Raw genomic sequence first — 16,328 nt, 5'->3', positions numbered from 1 at the left:
AAAACAGTTTTTTGTCCAAAGTCTAGCATGTCAACAAACCAGAAAAATTCTATTTCCTTCGAGCTTTCCAAGTCTATTTTTCATATAAACTATAATATTAGTAGAGTTTCTAGTTAAGACCTTGTTGAGAGCCCAAAGTTGTTTGTAACTTAACAGTCTTTACTTCACACTTTTGTACGCCGATTTTTCATTGTAATTTATTTTTCGTTTATTACATACTTATTAAACCTTTAATATTATATACTACATGTTTTTTTTTGAGGGTTTGCACGGTTTTTCGCCCATTACTTTTGATCGAATTGAGATATTAAATTTCTGTTTCCAGATTCCTAATCTAGACCAAAATACGCCTGTTTGGGTCCCCCATTTGATATATTTTATCAAATTTTGGGTAGGTACCCATTTATACGTATATACACACTAAAATATAAATTTCCTTTAGGTTCTACTTTCACAGTTGTGATCTATACGACCCCCTCTACCATTCCCAGAAAGTAGTTATTGCTAAAGCGTGATGTTCTCTCGTAAAGTTTCTCCAATATGCCACAAACAATAATGTTTCTCTTTTTCGATAAGAGAACTTTGGTACTTTGAAACTTTTGACCATTTTACCTTACCAATACTGGCAACACTGACCACGATTTAACTTCTGTTCTTTTGAGAAAAAAATTCTGTTCACAACCTTAGATGGGGGACAGATGGCGGTCGAAGACAACACTTGTTCATGTTAAATCAAACCGAATTTATGGTGAGGGATACACACTATTGTAATTCTAATGCAGAAATAGTTCATGTTATTTTAACCATACGATCCATGTTAAAATGTTCGTGTTGATTTTTCGAAATTGTTTTTGCTTTACGTACTAGAGCTGTTCATGTTGATTCAACATGATTCATGTTAACTAAAACTGTAAGAAATTTTTCTGTGTGTATGGATTTAGAATGTTTTCTTGAATTTCTAAGTCACTTGCAATGGTAGAGCAGTGATATTCATCTATAAGTATCATTAAAAGATGTTGACGTGGGAATCATGATGGACTCCAAACTTAGTTTCTACAGTCAATAAAGCCGTCATAGGTGCCTTTGAAATTGTTAAACAGCGGTCAAAATAATTTAACGATCCTTACGTAGATAAAGCTCTTTCTAAACATTAGTAAGGCTAATATTAGAATACGGCTCAATAGTCTGGATCCCGGGTTATCAAGTCCATGCAGACAGGGTCGAATCAATACAAGAACAATTTTTCCCATATGCCTTAAGAAATTTTCAATGGGACTCTTTATATAATCTTCCACTGCTTTTTTTTTTTTTGATTCTCCGACAGGGTGGAAATTGATTATTGTAAAGGATAAGAAACAACTTCACTAGCAAAAGTAAAAGCCAATGTTTGAAGTTAAAGTATGAGTGTCTTTATTCAAAAATTGTCAGCTTATTTATACTAAATTATTCTAAACATATTCTTACATACATATTTACTTAAACTTGATATACCTCCATATCTACATACAATTCGACACAAATATGTACCCTCATATTTGTGTTGATTTTTGACGTCTGTGGGAAATGCAGTATCAGCAAATTTGCCTAAATAAATGTGAAACGCAAATTTGGATTAGTCGCACGGTACACACACATATGTATTAAGTTGTGGGAATTGCGCTATCAGGAACAATTAAAAAATGCGTTGTTTTGTGTGATGGTTAGATGCATTTTGTCACAGGGTGGCTCATAGTAGTGTACACGTTTTGGCATTGCAATTGTTGGCTGTTTACACTACATCTCCCTTTTTTTTAGAATGCTTATGCATTTGCCGAATGCATGAATATAATATTTTTATTTAGTTAAATGTAAGTAAATTAATTCTATATTTTGTATTTTATGTTTACAAGTTGAACATTTTCTTATTCTATTAATTTAATTTATTTTTGTATATTATTATTTTCTTATTGTGTATGATATCGCTATTTTCTATGTTATTGGAAAATTTTTGTTTACCATTATTTCCTATCCTAGACGGGATTAAAGTGTAATTATTTTTACTATCGATATTTTCTACTCCATAGGGCCGTTTGTATCTACAATCTAACTTATGATCTGCCTCATTTTTTACTAAAACTAAATCTCCTATATTTAGTTCCTTACTCTGAATATTTCAATCATAATGCTACTTTTGTCTTTATTTAGCTTCTTGTACTAATCTATTAGCTCTTTGTTGTGCTAATTGTAACCCTTATTTAATTTCTTTATCATAAGCTTCATGATTATATACTGGGCTAACTGTGTTTTATTGTAAAAATTCGTAAGTCTGGGCTATTTTTCCAAAAATTAGTTCAAAAGAACAGTAGCCGTGAACCGTGGAAAGTGTTGTACTTTAACAATATGAGATATATCTGAGATATTCATCCCAATCGTCTCTATCAATGGATATGTATGAACGCACATATTCACTTAATGTTCTGTGGTTACGTTCCACTGTGCCTAAAGTTTGTGTTGAAGTTTTATGTTTTAGTTTTAGAAGCCTCAATTAAATCATTTTTGTATTCGCTTCCATATCCGTTATTATTGTTTGCATGCACCCATAAAATTCTCAAACATAGCTTTGGCTATTGTTTTTGCATGTTTGCTAGGTATTGGTTTTGTAACTTAACACTTATTCAGGTCACATACTATGGTGACTGCATATTCATTTCCGTTTTCTGACCTGGAAAGAGGACTAATAGTATAGATTTGTACTATGTCGAAAGCTTTTGTGGGCGTTTCGGTTACAATCATAGGCTCCTTAAAATTTTTTATTCCAACGTACGCATTTTTAAATATATTTCCGAATATCATTTTTCATTCCTGTCCAATAATATGTTTGTCTTATTTTGTTTGTCATGTGATTTACTCCTGAGTGGCCACCAAAAACAGTATCGTCATGATATTTATGAAGAATTTCTTTAATTTTTTCGTTATTTATTACATGCATAACCTCCGGAGTCAATGCTATAATTAAATTTTTGAGAATTGTGGTACCTATTTCTTTAAATGTTTCTACTCAAGTATAATTAAACAATTTGTCTCCTGAGGACAACTGTATTTTTTCAATTCCCAAATTGCCGGCTTCTTCCATAAGCCTGGTAAAAAATTGGCCTAAGTCAATCTTCGCCTCAACAATTAGGTTTTTTTTAATTTCGCTACCAATTTTCTTTCCTTTTGTTATTTGGACACTAAACACCATTAACTGTTATCTTTTGCAAATTTTATATACATAAGTATACTTCTGTTTTATGAATTGTATAAATTTAAGATTGCACAAGATAATAATGAATAAAAATGAATGAATGATTGAATGTAATTTCGGAGGATCGAAAACGAGCTGGACTAGTCTTTTTACTTCACATTTATTTAGCGCTTCATATATTATAGGGTTCTCATTGTGACTTTTCTTTTCTTCATTTTTATTACTGTTATTACGGGAATTCTTATTAGTTTCCGATCTAGTCGTAACGTTGAATATTTTGCACGCTTTTGTTGATATCTCTTTTATGTCTTTGATATCTATGCGTGATAGTGCGTCTGCTACATAATTTTCTTTTCCTGCTATATACGTGGAGTAAATCATACTCTTCCAAATCCAACCTAATTCGAGTTAATTTTGATGAAGGGTTTTTCATCGAAAACAAAAATGTTAAGGGTATATGGTCTGCATTGATTAAGAGTTTTCTACCATAAACGTACGGTCTAAAATATGTTATGGTCCAATGAATGGCCGCTAATTCTTTTTCAATCGTTGCTTTATTTATTTTTCCTTTTGTAAATGGTCTTGATGCGATGATGGACGAAATCGTCCATGTATAAAAATGCTTGTGAAGGTCTTAAGCCGGCGAATGCTAACGTCATCATCCTCTGGAATGAGTTTGGAGCCACTTTAAGGCCATAAGGTAATCTTTTAAAATGATAAGTACCGTTATCTGCTGTAAAGGATGTGATATCCTTTGACTCTGGGCTTAGTTCTATTTGGTGAAAGCCAGACATTAAATCGAAACATGAAAAATATTTGGCTCTTCCTAATTGATCTAGTATGTCATCAATTCTTGTCAACGGGAATTTATCTTCAGTGAGTTTTTTATTTACTTGTCTGTAATCAACAACCATTCTCCATCTTTTTTCTTGGTTATTTGGAAGTGATTTTTTGGGTACTAATAGAATCGGACTATTAAATTCTGAAACGTCTTTAATTAATTTATTTACTTGTTTATTAATTTCAGTCTTATGGGCTTTTGGTATTCTGTAGTTTTTTACGTAAACCGGGTTATTGTCTTTCATATGAAGTTTTTGTTTCTAAAAATTATTAGTAGTAATTGGTCCTGTTTCTAATGAAAAGATATCAATGAATTCTGCACATAATGCGTTAAGTGATTTAATTGCAAACTGTGGAAAATTTTTATTCAATCTTTCTAATTTTTCTTTGCTGTTGGCCTTATTTTCAAGTTTCTTATTTTTTATTATTGTATAATCACCCAAATTTTTTGTGCGTATATTTAAATCTTGGAGTGATGTATTTTTACCTGTTGTATTTATAATTCTAACAAATGTTTGGTGTGAATTTGCTAAGGTGTTTGCAATAAAGATTCCTTCAGATAATTCTTGTTGTGGAATTATTAAATCGGAATTATTATTTTTAATCTGAATTTGTCGAACTACTTCTGATCTTGCGGGAATTGAAATGCTATTGATTCTTGGTTTATTAGACATCTGAATGATTATGTTTTCTGGGTCATCATATGGTCTTAGTATTAGGGTATCCCCTTCTTTTTGATAATCTAAAATGCAGTTATATTTTGAAACTTTTGACCATTTTTCCTTACCAATACTGGCAACACTGACCACGATTTAACTTCTGTTCTTTTGAGAACAAAATTCTGTTCACAAACTTTGATGGGGGACATATGGCAGTCGAAGACAACACTTGTTCATGTTAAATCAAACCGAATTTATGGTGAGGGATACATACTATTGTAATTCTAATGCAGAAATAGTTCATGTTATTTTAACCAAACGATCCATGTTAAAATGTTCGTCTTGATTTTTCGAAATTGTTTTTGCTTTACGTACTAGAGCTGTTCATGTTGATTCAACATGATTCATGTTAACTAAAACTGTAAGAAATTTTTCTGAGTGTATAGATTTAGAATGTTTTCTTGAATTTCTAAGTCACTTGCAATGGTAGAGCAGTGATATTCATCTATAAGTATCATTAAAAGATGTTGACGTGGGAATCATGATGGACTCCAAACTTAGTTTCTACAGTCAATAAAGCCATCATAGGTGCCTTTGAAATTGTTAAACAGCGGTCAAAATAATTTAACGATCCTTACGTAGATAAAGCTCTTTCTAAATATTAGTAAGGCTAATATTAGAATACGGCTCAATAGTCTGGATCCCGCGTTATCAAGTCCATGCAGACAGGGTCGAATCAATACATAAACAATTTTTCCCATATGCCTTAAGAAATTTTCAATGGGACTCTTTATATAATCTTCCACTGCTTTTTTTTCTGATTTTCCGACAGGGTGGAAATTGATGTATTGTAAAGGATAAGAAACAACTTCATTAGCAAAAGTAAAAGCCAATGTTTGAGGTTAAAGTATGAGTGTCTTTATTCAAAAATTGTCATCATATTTATACAAAATTATTCTAAACATATTCTTACATACATATTTACTTAAACTTGATATACCTCCATATCTACATACAAATCGACACAAATATGTACCCTCATATTTGTGTTGATTTGTGACGTCTGTGGGAAATGCAGTATCAGCAAATTTGCCTAAATAAATGTGAAACGCAAATTTGGATTAGTCGCACGGTACACACACATATGTATTAAGTTGTGGAAATTGCGCTATCAGGAACAATTAAAAAATGCGCTGTTTTGTGTGAATAAATGGTTAGACGCATTTTGTCACAGGGTGGCTCAGAGTAGTGTACACGTTTTGGCATTGCAATTGTTGGCTGTTTACACTACATCTCCTTTTTTTTTTTAGAATGCTTATGCATTTGCCGAATGCATGAATATAATATTTTTATTTAGTTAAATGTAAGTAAATTAATTCAATATTTTGTATTTTATGTTTACAAGTTGAAAATTTTCTTATTCTATTAACTTAATTTATTTTTGTATATTATTGTTTTCTTATTGTGTATGATATCGCTATTTTCTATCTTATTGGAAAAATTTTGCTTACCATTATTTCCTATCCTAGACGGGATTGAAGTGTAATTATTTTTACTATCGATATTTTCTCCTCTATAGAGCCGTTTGTATCTACAATCTAACTTATGACCTGCTTCACTTTTTACTAAAACTAAATCTCCTATATTTATTTCCTTACTCTGAATATTTCAATCATAATGCTACTTTTGTCTTTCTTTAGCTTCTTGTACTAATCTATTAGCCCTTTGTTGTGCTAATTGTAACCCTTATTTAATTTCTTTATCATAAGCTTCATGATTATATACTGCTAACTGTGTTTTATTGTAAAAATTCGTAAGTCTGGGCTATTTTTCCAAAAATTAGTTCAAAAGAACAGTAGCCGTGAACCGTGGAAAGTGTTGTATTTTAACAATATGAGAACTATCTGAGATATTCATCCCAATCGTGTCTATCAATGGATATGTATGAACGCACATATTAATTTAATGTTCTGTGGTTACGTTCCGCTGTGCCTAAAGTTTGTGTTGAAGTTTTATGTTTTATTTTTAGAAGCCTCAATTAAATCATTTTTGTATTCGCTTCCATATCCGTTATTATTGTTTGCATGCACCCATAAATTAGGATAAAATTCTCAAACATAGCTTTGGCTATTGTTTTTGCATGTTTGCTAGGTATTGGTTTTGTAACCAAACACTTATTCAGGTCACATACTATGGTGACTGCATATTCATTTCCGTTTTCTGACCTGGGAAGAGGACCAATAGTATCGATTTGTACTATGTCGAAAGTTTTGGTTACAATCATAGGCTCCTTCAAATTTTTATTTATTTTTATTCCAATGTACGCATTTTTAAATATATTTCCGTATATCGTTTTTCATTCCTGCCCAATAATATTTTTGTCTTATTTTGTTTGTCATGCGATTTATTCCTGAGTGGCCAACAAAAACAGTATCGTCATGATATTTATGAAGAATTTCTTTAATTTTTTCGTTATTTGTTACATGCATAACCTCCGGAGTCAATGCTATAATTAAATTTCTTGAGAACTGTGGTACCTATTTCTTTAAATGTTTCTACTCAAGTATAATTAAACAATTTGTCTCCTAAGGACAACTGTATTTTTTCAATTCCCAAATTACCATAAGCCTGGTAAAGAATTGGCCTAAGTCAATCTTCGCCTCAACAATTAGGTTTTTTATATTAATTTCGCTACCAATTTTCTTTCCTTTTGTTATTTGGACACTAAACACCATTAACTGTTATGTTTTGCAAATTATATATACATAAGTATACTTCTGTTTTATGAATTGTATAAATTTAACATTGCACAAGATAATAATGAATAAAAATGAATGAGTGATTGAACACAATTTCGGAGGATCGAAAACGAGCTGGACTAGTCTTTTTACTTCACATTTATTTAGCGCTTCATATATTATAGGGTTCTCATTGTGACTTTTCTTTTCTTCATTTTTATTATGGGAATTCTTATTAGTTTCCGATCTAGTCGTAACTTTTAATATTTTGCACGCTTTTGTTGATATCTCTTTTATGTCTTTGATATCTATGCGTGATAGTGCGTATGCTACATAATTTTCTTTTCCTGCTATATACGTGGAGTAAATCATACTCTTCCAAATTCAACCTGATTCGAGTTAATTTTAATTTCATCGAAAACAGAAATGTTAAGAGTATATGGTCTGCTTTGATTAAGAGTTTTGTACAATAAACTTACGGTCTAAAATATGTTATGGTCCAATGAATGGTTGCTAATTCTTTTTCAATCGTTGCTTTATTTATTTCTCCTTTTGTAAATGATCTTGATGCGATGATGGACGAAATCGTCCATGTATAAAAATGCTTGTGAAGGTCTTAAGCCTGCGAATGCTAACGTTATCATCCTCTGGAATGAGTTTGGAGCCACTTTAAGACCATAAGGTAATCTTTTAAAATGATAAGTACCGTTATTTGTGTAAAGGATGTGATATCCTTTGACTCTGGGCTTAGTTCTATTTGGTGAAAGCCATACATTAAATCGAAACATGAAAAATATTTGGCTCTTCCTAATTGATCTAGTATGTCATCAATTCGTGGCAACGGGTATTTATCTTCAGTGAGTTTTTTATTTACTTGTTTGTAATCAACAACCATTCTCCATCTTTTTTCTTGGTTATTTGGAAGTGATTTTTTGGGTACTAACAGAATCGGACTATTAAATTCTGAAACGTCTTTAATTAATTTATTTACTTGTTTATTAATTTCAGTCTTATGGGCTTTCGGTCTTTTGTAGTTTTTTACGTAAACCGGGTTATTGTCTTTCATATGAAGTTTTTGTTTCTAAAAATTATTAGTAGTAATTGGTCCTGTTTCTAATGAAAAGATGTCAATGAATTCTGCACATAATGCGTTAAGAGATTTAATTGCAAACTGTGGAAAATTTTTATTCAATCTTTCTAATTTTTCTTTGCTGTTGGCCTTATTTTCAAGTTTATTATTTTTTATTATTGTATAATCACCCAAATTTTCTGTGCGTATATTTAAATCTTGGAGTGTTGATTTTTATCTGTTGTATTTATAATACTAACAAATATTTGGTGTGAATTTGCTAAGGTGTTTGCAATAAAGATTCCTTCAGATAATTCTTGTTGTAGAATTAGTAAATCGGAATTATTATTTTTAATGTGAATTTGTCGAACTACTTCTGATCTTGCGGGAATTGAAATGCTATTGAGTCTTGGTTTATTAGACATCTGAATGATTATGTTTTCTGGGTAATCATATGGTCTTAGTATTAGGGTATCCCCTTCTTTGTGATAAACTAAAATGCAGTTATATTTTTTTATGAAATCCAACCCCAATATTCCATCGCATGGGATTGGGAAATTGTCTTCTGCTACGTGAAGTTTGTGTCTAATTAATAGGTAATCATCTTTTAAATCTGCTTTAACCGTGCCAATAGTGCTTGTTATACCTTGACCAATTCCTCTTAAATCTGTTTTTGTGAATAATTAATTATAGTAATGTCACTATCAATTTGACCCTTTTTTATAATTGAAATATCCGCTCCTGTATCGGTCAGAAGGGTTGAAATAGAATTATTCAGAGTTGTTCTGGAAGATATGTAGCTATTGAGGTGGAGTTTGCTGGTTTTCCTGTTGAGTAACATTTCTGACACTTCTTGTATTATTACGATTAGATCCTCGCGATCCGAAATTTCGACCAGATCTTTGGTTATTTGCTCTGTTATAATTATTATAGTTGCTGTTATAATTGTTGAATGTGCGCCTCTGATTGTTTCTATAGTAATTATTTTGGTAACCCCTACGTGATTTTGGTGGCGAATATGCAAAAGCGTATTTGGATTTCCAGCTATTTCTGTTCAACTGTTGGTAAATTTTGATATAGTATCGTTCATTGAAGTGAACGTTCCAGCTTGCATAATAGTTTTCACTTTGTCATTGGAGCAGTTTTTACACATAGCTTTTACAGCTTATTGTGTAGCATACTTGGTTGCTAACTCTGGTGTTATTCCGTCTGATATGTATACTCCTTCCAACGATTTCGTGAGTTTTTCGATTTCGGCAGTATATTGATTTGCAGTTTTAATGCGTTGTTGGATGTTCAGGAGTTTTGCTGTCAAAACTTCGACTTATTCACCTTTAATTTCTATTTTTAATTTTTGTTTTATCGCTTCGATCGAGCTTTCTGTTCCAAACAGGTTTCTAGCTCTTCCTTTCAGCTTTGTTTTTATCATCGTAACCGCTATTGCCTCATGGGTACCAGGAATGTGCTAAAGTCTTTTTCTATTTGTTTTTCAAATGTCGTTGGTACTATGAATTCTATATCATATCTTGCCAGTGAGGACACCAATTTGTCTCTAACGTTTGTAAAAATTTGATATGCTTGGGTTTAGCGATTGCCGTCTAGTTTACCATTTAACTTTTATATCGTTTTCCTATTTTATTAAATGCTTCAACTATTATTTTGAGATGCTTTATTACCGTTTCTACCTTTACTTTTGTATTTTTATTAATACATTTGTATGATTTTTCTCCTATCGTTTTTTCTTCTATGAGTAGTTTAACGATATCTTCCCATTTTCCCATTAGGGATGGTAGATAAAAAAGTTTGTTAAACCTTATCTAAACCGTCGGTGCGGTTGGTTCTCTATGCATTCCTGTTTTATTCCAAAATTCTTTCAACCATTTTAGTTCTTTTTCTACATTTCTTTCAACTTTTTGTTTTATTGGCCAAGCAATAGGGTTTTTAGTGAAACTTTTGGTCTTTCTGCCTCTTTCCATATTATTCAAAATCAACAAAAAAAAAAAGTTTTCTTTTGACACCCTAATGCTTTATTTTTTTATTTTTATTATTATTATTTCTTAATTCCTTAATTTCTTGCTTTAGTTTAATTTTTTCTTCCTTATTTGGAATTAAATTTATTCTTTCGTAAAGCTTAGCTATGGATCTCCTAACGTTAAATTGTTTTCCTCTTCTTTTCCTCTTGAAATTTGTTGGCTTTGGAATTTTTGGTTCATCAATTTTTCGGACCCTATTTCTTTTTTTATATTCCTCGATTGTCAGCGGCGTATGGCCTTGACTGATCTGTTTGGGTACTTTATTTTTCTTTTTCAATTCCAAATCAATGCAGTTAAACTATCAAAGATTTGGCCAAACTGGTCTTGGTCCTTTATGTCCTCTTCTGGGAACATAATTTAGAGCGGAAAAAATGTATATATTTTACAGCAAAATATGCAGCAGTTAGGATGTCCAAAACCCCTATATACTTATTCTAGAGTACTTCTTGTGCGCGCTGTTGATTTGCAGTTGCATGGGAGGTGGTACATTGGCGATGATGATTTGCGATACGAAGAACCCTTGTTGTTGCTATTCTAGCTTATACCACTTCTTGTGCGCGCTGTTGACTTGCAGTTGTATGGGAGGTGGTTCATTGGCGATAATTTGTCGATCCGGGAAAAACGCTTTTGTTGCTATTATAGTTTATTCCACTTCTTGTGCGCGCTGTTTACAGTGACGTGCTTGGCAAGCCTTCCTTGCTCTGACTCTTCGTCGATAAGAAATTGAAAATGACGTGCTTGGCAAGTCTTCCTTGCTTTGACTCCTCGTCGATAAGAAATTGAAAGTGACGTGCTTTGCAAGTCTTCCTTGCTCTAATTCCTCGTCGATAAGGAATTGAAAGTGTTTCCCTATAGGGCTTAGGCTGAACAATCAGCCAGTAATATCCTTGCAAGAAATGAACTTAGGCTGAATAATCAGCCAGCAGAATCATAGGCAGGATCGCCATGTAAAGGATGAGACACAACTTAACTAGTAAAAGTAAAAGACAATGTTTGAAGTTAAAGTATGAGTCTCTTTATTCAAAAATGGTCAGCTTATTTATACTAAATTATTCTAAACATATTCTTACATACATATTTACTTAAACTTTACATACTTACCTATCTACCCTGCCAACCATGAGTACCCACTTTTAACCACTTTCCCCTGAAATTTCGACACCATCAAACATTTCGGTGTCAAAAAATTCAAGTTTTTGGGATATTTTTCAGGGTGCAAAAGAATTCCCATAAATAGAATGAGTGCGAATGAAAACGCATGAGTGTCTAGCTTACAAATATCCCTTAACAAGGGAAATAAAGAAAAATTATCTGACGCGCTCGTTTGCTAATTTTTAAATTCAATAAATTTTCGGAAAAATATTTAAAGTTTTAGCAATTAAATTGCGAAAAAGTGAAAATGTAAATTTTCGTGAAAAAGTATTGAACGTTCTGCAACTAAATTGCGAAGAAGTGTGACAAAGAAAGCTGGAAGGGGTCAACGCAGTTTTCATCTTCACAGGATTTGGTAAGTATTCCAAAATAGTATTAATATATTATTGTGTCACCATAATATAGAGATGCATATGCGATGATGCACTTATATATTACGGTGTACACCAAAGCGGAGTGAAGTGCTAAGTCCCTGACAAAGTTCAGGAAGATTTTATGATGTTACCATAAAATATATATGTATATGCATGCACCTGCACATATATGCATAATAGTATAAGTGAAAACGGATTCAGTGCAAGGCCCCTGACAAAGTTCAGGAAGATTTTATGGTGTTATTATAAAATATATATATGCATGCGCCTGCACATATATGCATAATAGTGTATGTCAAAACGGGTGCAGTGCAAGGCCCCTGACAAAGTTCTAGAAGATTTTAAGTTGTCATCATCAAATATATATATGCATGTGCCTGCACATATATGCATAATAGTGTATGTCAAATATATATATGCATGCGCCTGCACATATATGCATAATAGTGTATGTCAAAACGGGTTCAGTGCAAGGCCCCTGACAAAGTTCTAGAAGATTTTAAGTTGTCATCATAAAATATATATATCCATGCGCCTGCACATATATGCATAATAGTGTATGCCAAAACGGGTTCAGTGCAAGGCCCCTTACAAAGTTCTAGAAGATTTTATGGTGTTATCATAAAATATATATATGCATGCGCCTTCACATATATGCATACTAGTGTATGTCAAAACGGGTTCAGTGCAAGGGGCCTGACAAAATTCAGGAAGATTTTATGATGTTTTCATAAAATATATATATGCATGCGCCTGCACATATATGCATAATAATGTATGTGAAAACGGGTTCAGTGCAAGGCCCCTGACAAACTTCAGGAAGATTTTATGGTGTTATCATAAAATATATATATGCATGCGCCTGCACATATTTGCATAATAGTGTATGTCAAAACGGGTTCAGTGCAAGGCCCCTGACAAAGTTCAGGAAGATTTTATGGTGTTTTCATAAAATATATATGCATGCACCTGCACAGGTGCAGTGAAATAACCCCCAAATGCAATACCTCCCAACAAAAAAATGAAATAACTACCAAATATTTTCCATACAAATTGGGACTTATTTCATAATTTTTGCTGGTAATTATTTCATAATGAAATAACTCCCAAATGAAATAATCCCCAATAAAATTTCTTTGGGAGTTATTTCATAATTTTTTGAGATTGTTATTTATTTCATTTTTATTGGGATTTACTTCATTGTTTGTAATTCAGGCATTGGGATTTATTTCATTTTTGTTGGGAGTTATTTAATTTTCTTAAAAATACAATTTTATCAAACTTTGACGTTCTTCTAACAGTTTCTATGGGTCGGCTATACATTAATAAACCAATCTCCATATTCATTATGCGCAGTTACAGAAGCAATGTTCTTCTTACAAATGTCTACAAATTTACATTTGTTTTGTATTCTTGCAGCTAAATGCAGGAGATTACCTGCCTGTACTCTTTGTTTTGTTTTATCAAAAGGGTCGGTGTAACGCCAATTGATATTAGCTTCATTATCTGAAAGCAATTTTGCTATATCTACAAGTCCATCCATAACTCACCTCGCTATATTCAACCAATACTAAATTATACAACACAATTTATGAAAAACAAGTAAATTTCATCTCTCAGAACAATTGGTTTTATTCGTACACCAAAGGGGTTTGAACTTTAAAATTTTGCACATAGGTTCTCAGGGAGTTCCCAAACGAGAATCAGTAAGTATTTTTTAATTGTTATTAACAATTTACTAGTAATTAGTAGTTAAATTTACCATGGTATAACTATCACTTTTTATCTATATACGAACACTTTCACAAGAATTTTATACATAAGTACACTTTATAATGTTTATAAAACCACAATCTACTATTTTCATTTCTTTAAGTTGGGGTATTATTGTAAAATTTAATGATTTATTTGTTTACTTTCCGCGAACGGAAAGCATACGACCATTTTATCTAATTCACTGCTTGCTTGGTGATGCTTTAAATTGTTCCAACGCCACGGTGATGTCCTTATGCGTAGTACACCCTTCTGCGTACAAAGGGGTGTTCTACGCAGATTTGTTCCTTTTATTTTTTGCTTTTAATAAATTATGTCAATTTCATAAAAAAATGCGATTTTTTAAATAAATTACGTTTACTTCGACGACTCTATTCAAGTTTTCTTGTAATTGTAACTTTTACATGTGTACATAATAGTTTGCTGTATTTTCAAATCTCATTGTAACTGATTATATAGTATAAAGATACTATTTCAAATTTTGATTTGGGATTTATTTCATTTTTTTGGATTTAATTAAAATAAATAAATGTAAGGTGCGATAACCTCCGAAGAGATCTAAGGCCGAGCTTCTCTTCCAATTTGCGTCGTGCTCCTCTTGATTTTCCCTACAAATTGGCCGGACGGGACCTACATGTTTTATGCCGACTCCGAACGGCATCTGCAAGGCAGATGAGTTTTCACTGAGAGCTTTTCATGGCAGAAATACACCCGGAGCGCTTGCCAAACACTGCCGAGGGGCGAGCCCGCTTAGAAAAATTTTCTTCTAATTGAAAAACTTTATTTCTAAAGTTTTGATGTTGCTTTGCCCAGGGTGCGAACCCAGGGCATAGGGTGTGATAGGCGGAGCACGCTACCATCACACCACGGTGGGATTTAATTAATTTTTTTTGGACTTGCGATTTCATTATGAAATAACTGGCAACTATTGGGAGTTATTTGATTTTTTTTCTTTGGGAGTTATTTCATTTATTAAAGGGAGTTATTTCATTTGGGAGTTATTTCACTGCACCGCCTGCACATATATATGCATTTATATATTTACTTTATTGAATTTGATCAGTGCGAAGTTGCAGCAATTACTTCTGCATATAATTTAGATGAGCTTAAATATATAAAGCTAATATTTTTCTAACCTTTAACTAAAATTACCTAAATATCTAAACCTAATACCACTTGAAATAAATGAAGCTAAATTTGAGAAAAACTGAAATAAAACTGAAATATTTCTAGTAATAAAACTAAGGTAACATCTCTACTTATTTACATGGGGGCTCGACCAAATACTACAGCGGAGCGTTTAAATTGACATTACATTTGCTGAAAAAAAAAAACAGTTAAAAATATAATAGAATTTGTCCTAATTAAAAGTCTAACCACGTGAATAAAATTGCATTTATATACGTAGGAGAGTATGCAATTTAACAGCAGAAACAACCGTTCGACGAACAAACCCAAGAAATATGTATAAAACAACCGTTTGAAAACTTAATAAATACATAAGAAAATCGTTGCAAAGTAAATAAGCGAACTCCAGTTGAAAAGAACAGTAGTGGATAAATAATGTGTTTAAATGAACGACGATAAAGCAGAGCAGCAGGATAGGGAAAAAAATATATGAACTGCGGCCAAGAAAGAGAGAAGTAGACCAAAATAAAATAGGAGCGAATGAAAATTTTGAAGACGCAGTTGTAGAGGATAGATATAGTCACAGCAGTGGGAGTGCTATAGAAGCAAAGACTAGTGAATTGTTGGAACGTGTGGAAACTGAAACAAAAGAAATGGCAACAAGTGAACTAAACGAGTTAATAAGACTACTTGTAAATAAGTTTGATGATAATAATAAGGCTGCTATTTCTAATGATGGGTTTTCAAAAATTATTTGTGATTTAGATGGCAAATCAATACCTGTTGCAAAGTGGTTTGAAATTTTTGAAAGTAATGCTGAGGCATATGAGCTTAATGCGAAACAGAAATATGTGCAAGCCAGAAATAAAATCGTAGGTGTCGCAAAACTGTTTTTGGAAACAGAAAATGTAAAAGATTATGATAATTTGAAACGCGTTTTATTGCATGAGTTTAAACGCGATAACATAGTTTTCAAGTTCACAAAATGTTATCTGAAAGGCGGAAAAAACGAAACGAAACCTTCCATGAGTATATATTGCAAATGAAAAAAATAGCTAGACATGGAAGAACGTGCGGTAATACGATATATAGCGGACGGATTGACTATTCCTATTTGCACAGTGAAAAATGTTATAAAGATCTCCGGGATCAATACGACATTTTCGAGTATGTCAATGAGCGAACGGATAATATGCAAAACAAAATTAATTTTAAACCGATGGCAAAAAACACAGTGGAAAATAATAAATTCTGCTTCAATTGTGGCTCTAAAGATCACAAACGCAGTGAATGTAAAAATGAGGCGAAATATTTCAAATGCAACAAATTTGGGCATATT

The sequence above is a fragment of the Eurosta solidaginis genome, chromosome X (assembly GCF_040869045.1).
Source record: "Eurosta solidaginis isolate ZX-2024a chromosome X, ASM4086904v1, whole genome shotgun sequence".
NCBI classification, from domain to species: Eukaryota; Metazoa; Arthropoda; class Insecta; order Diptera; family Tephritidae; genus Eurosta; species Eurosta solidaginis.
This window is presented reverse-complemented; position numbering follows the sequence as displayed.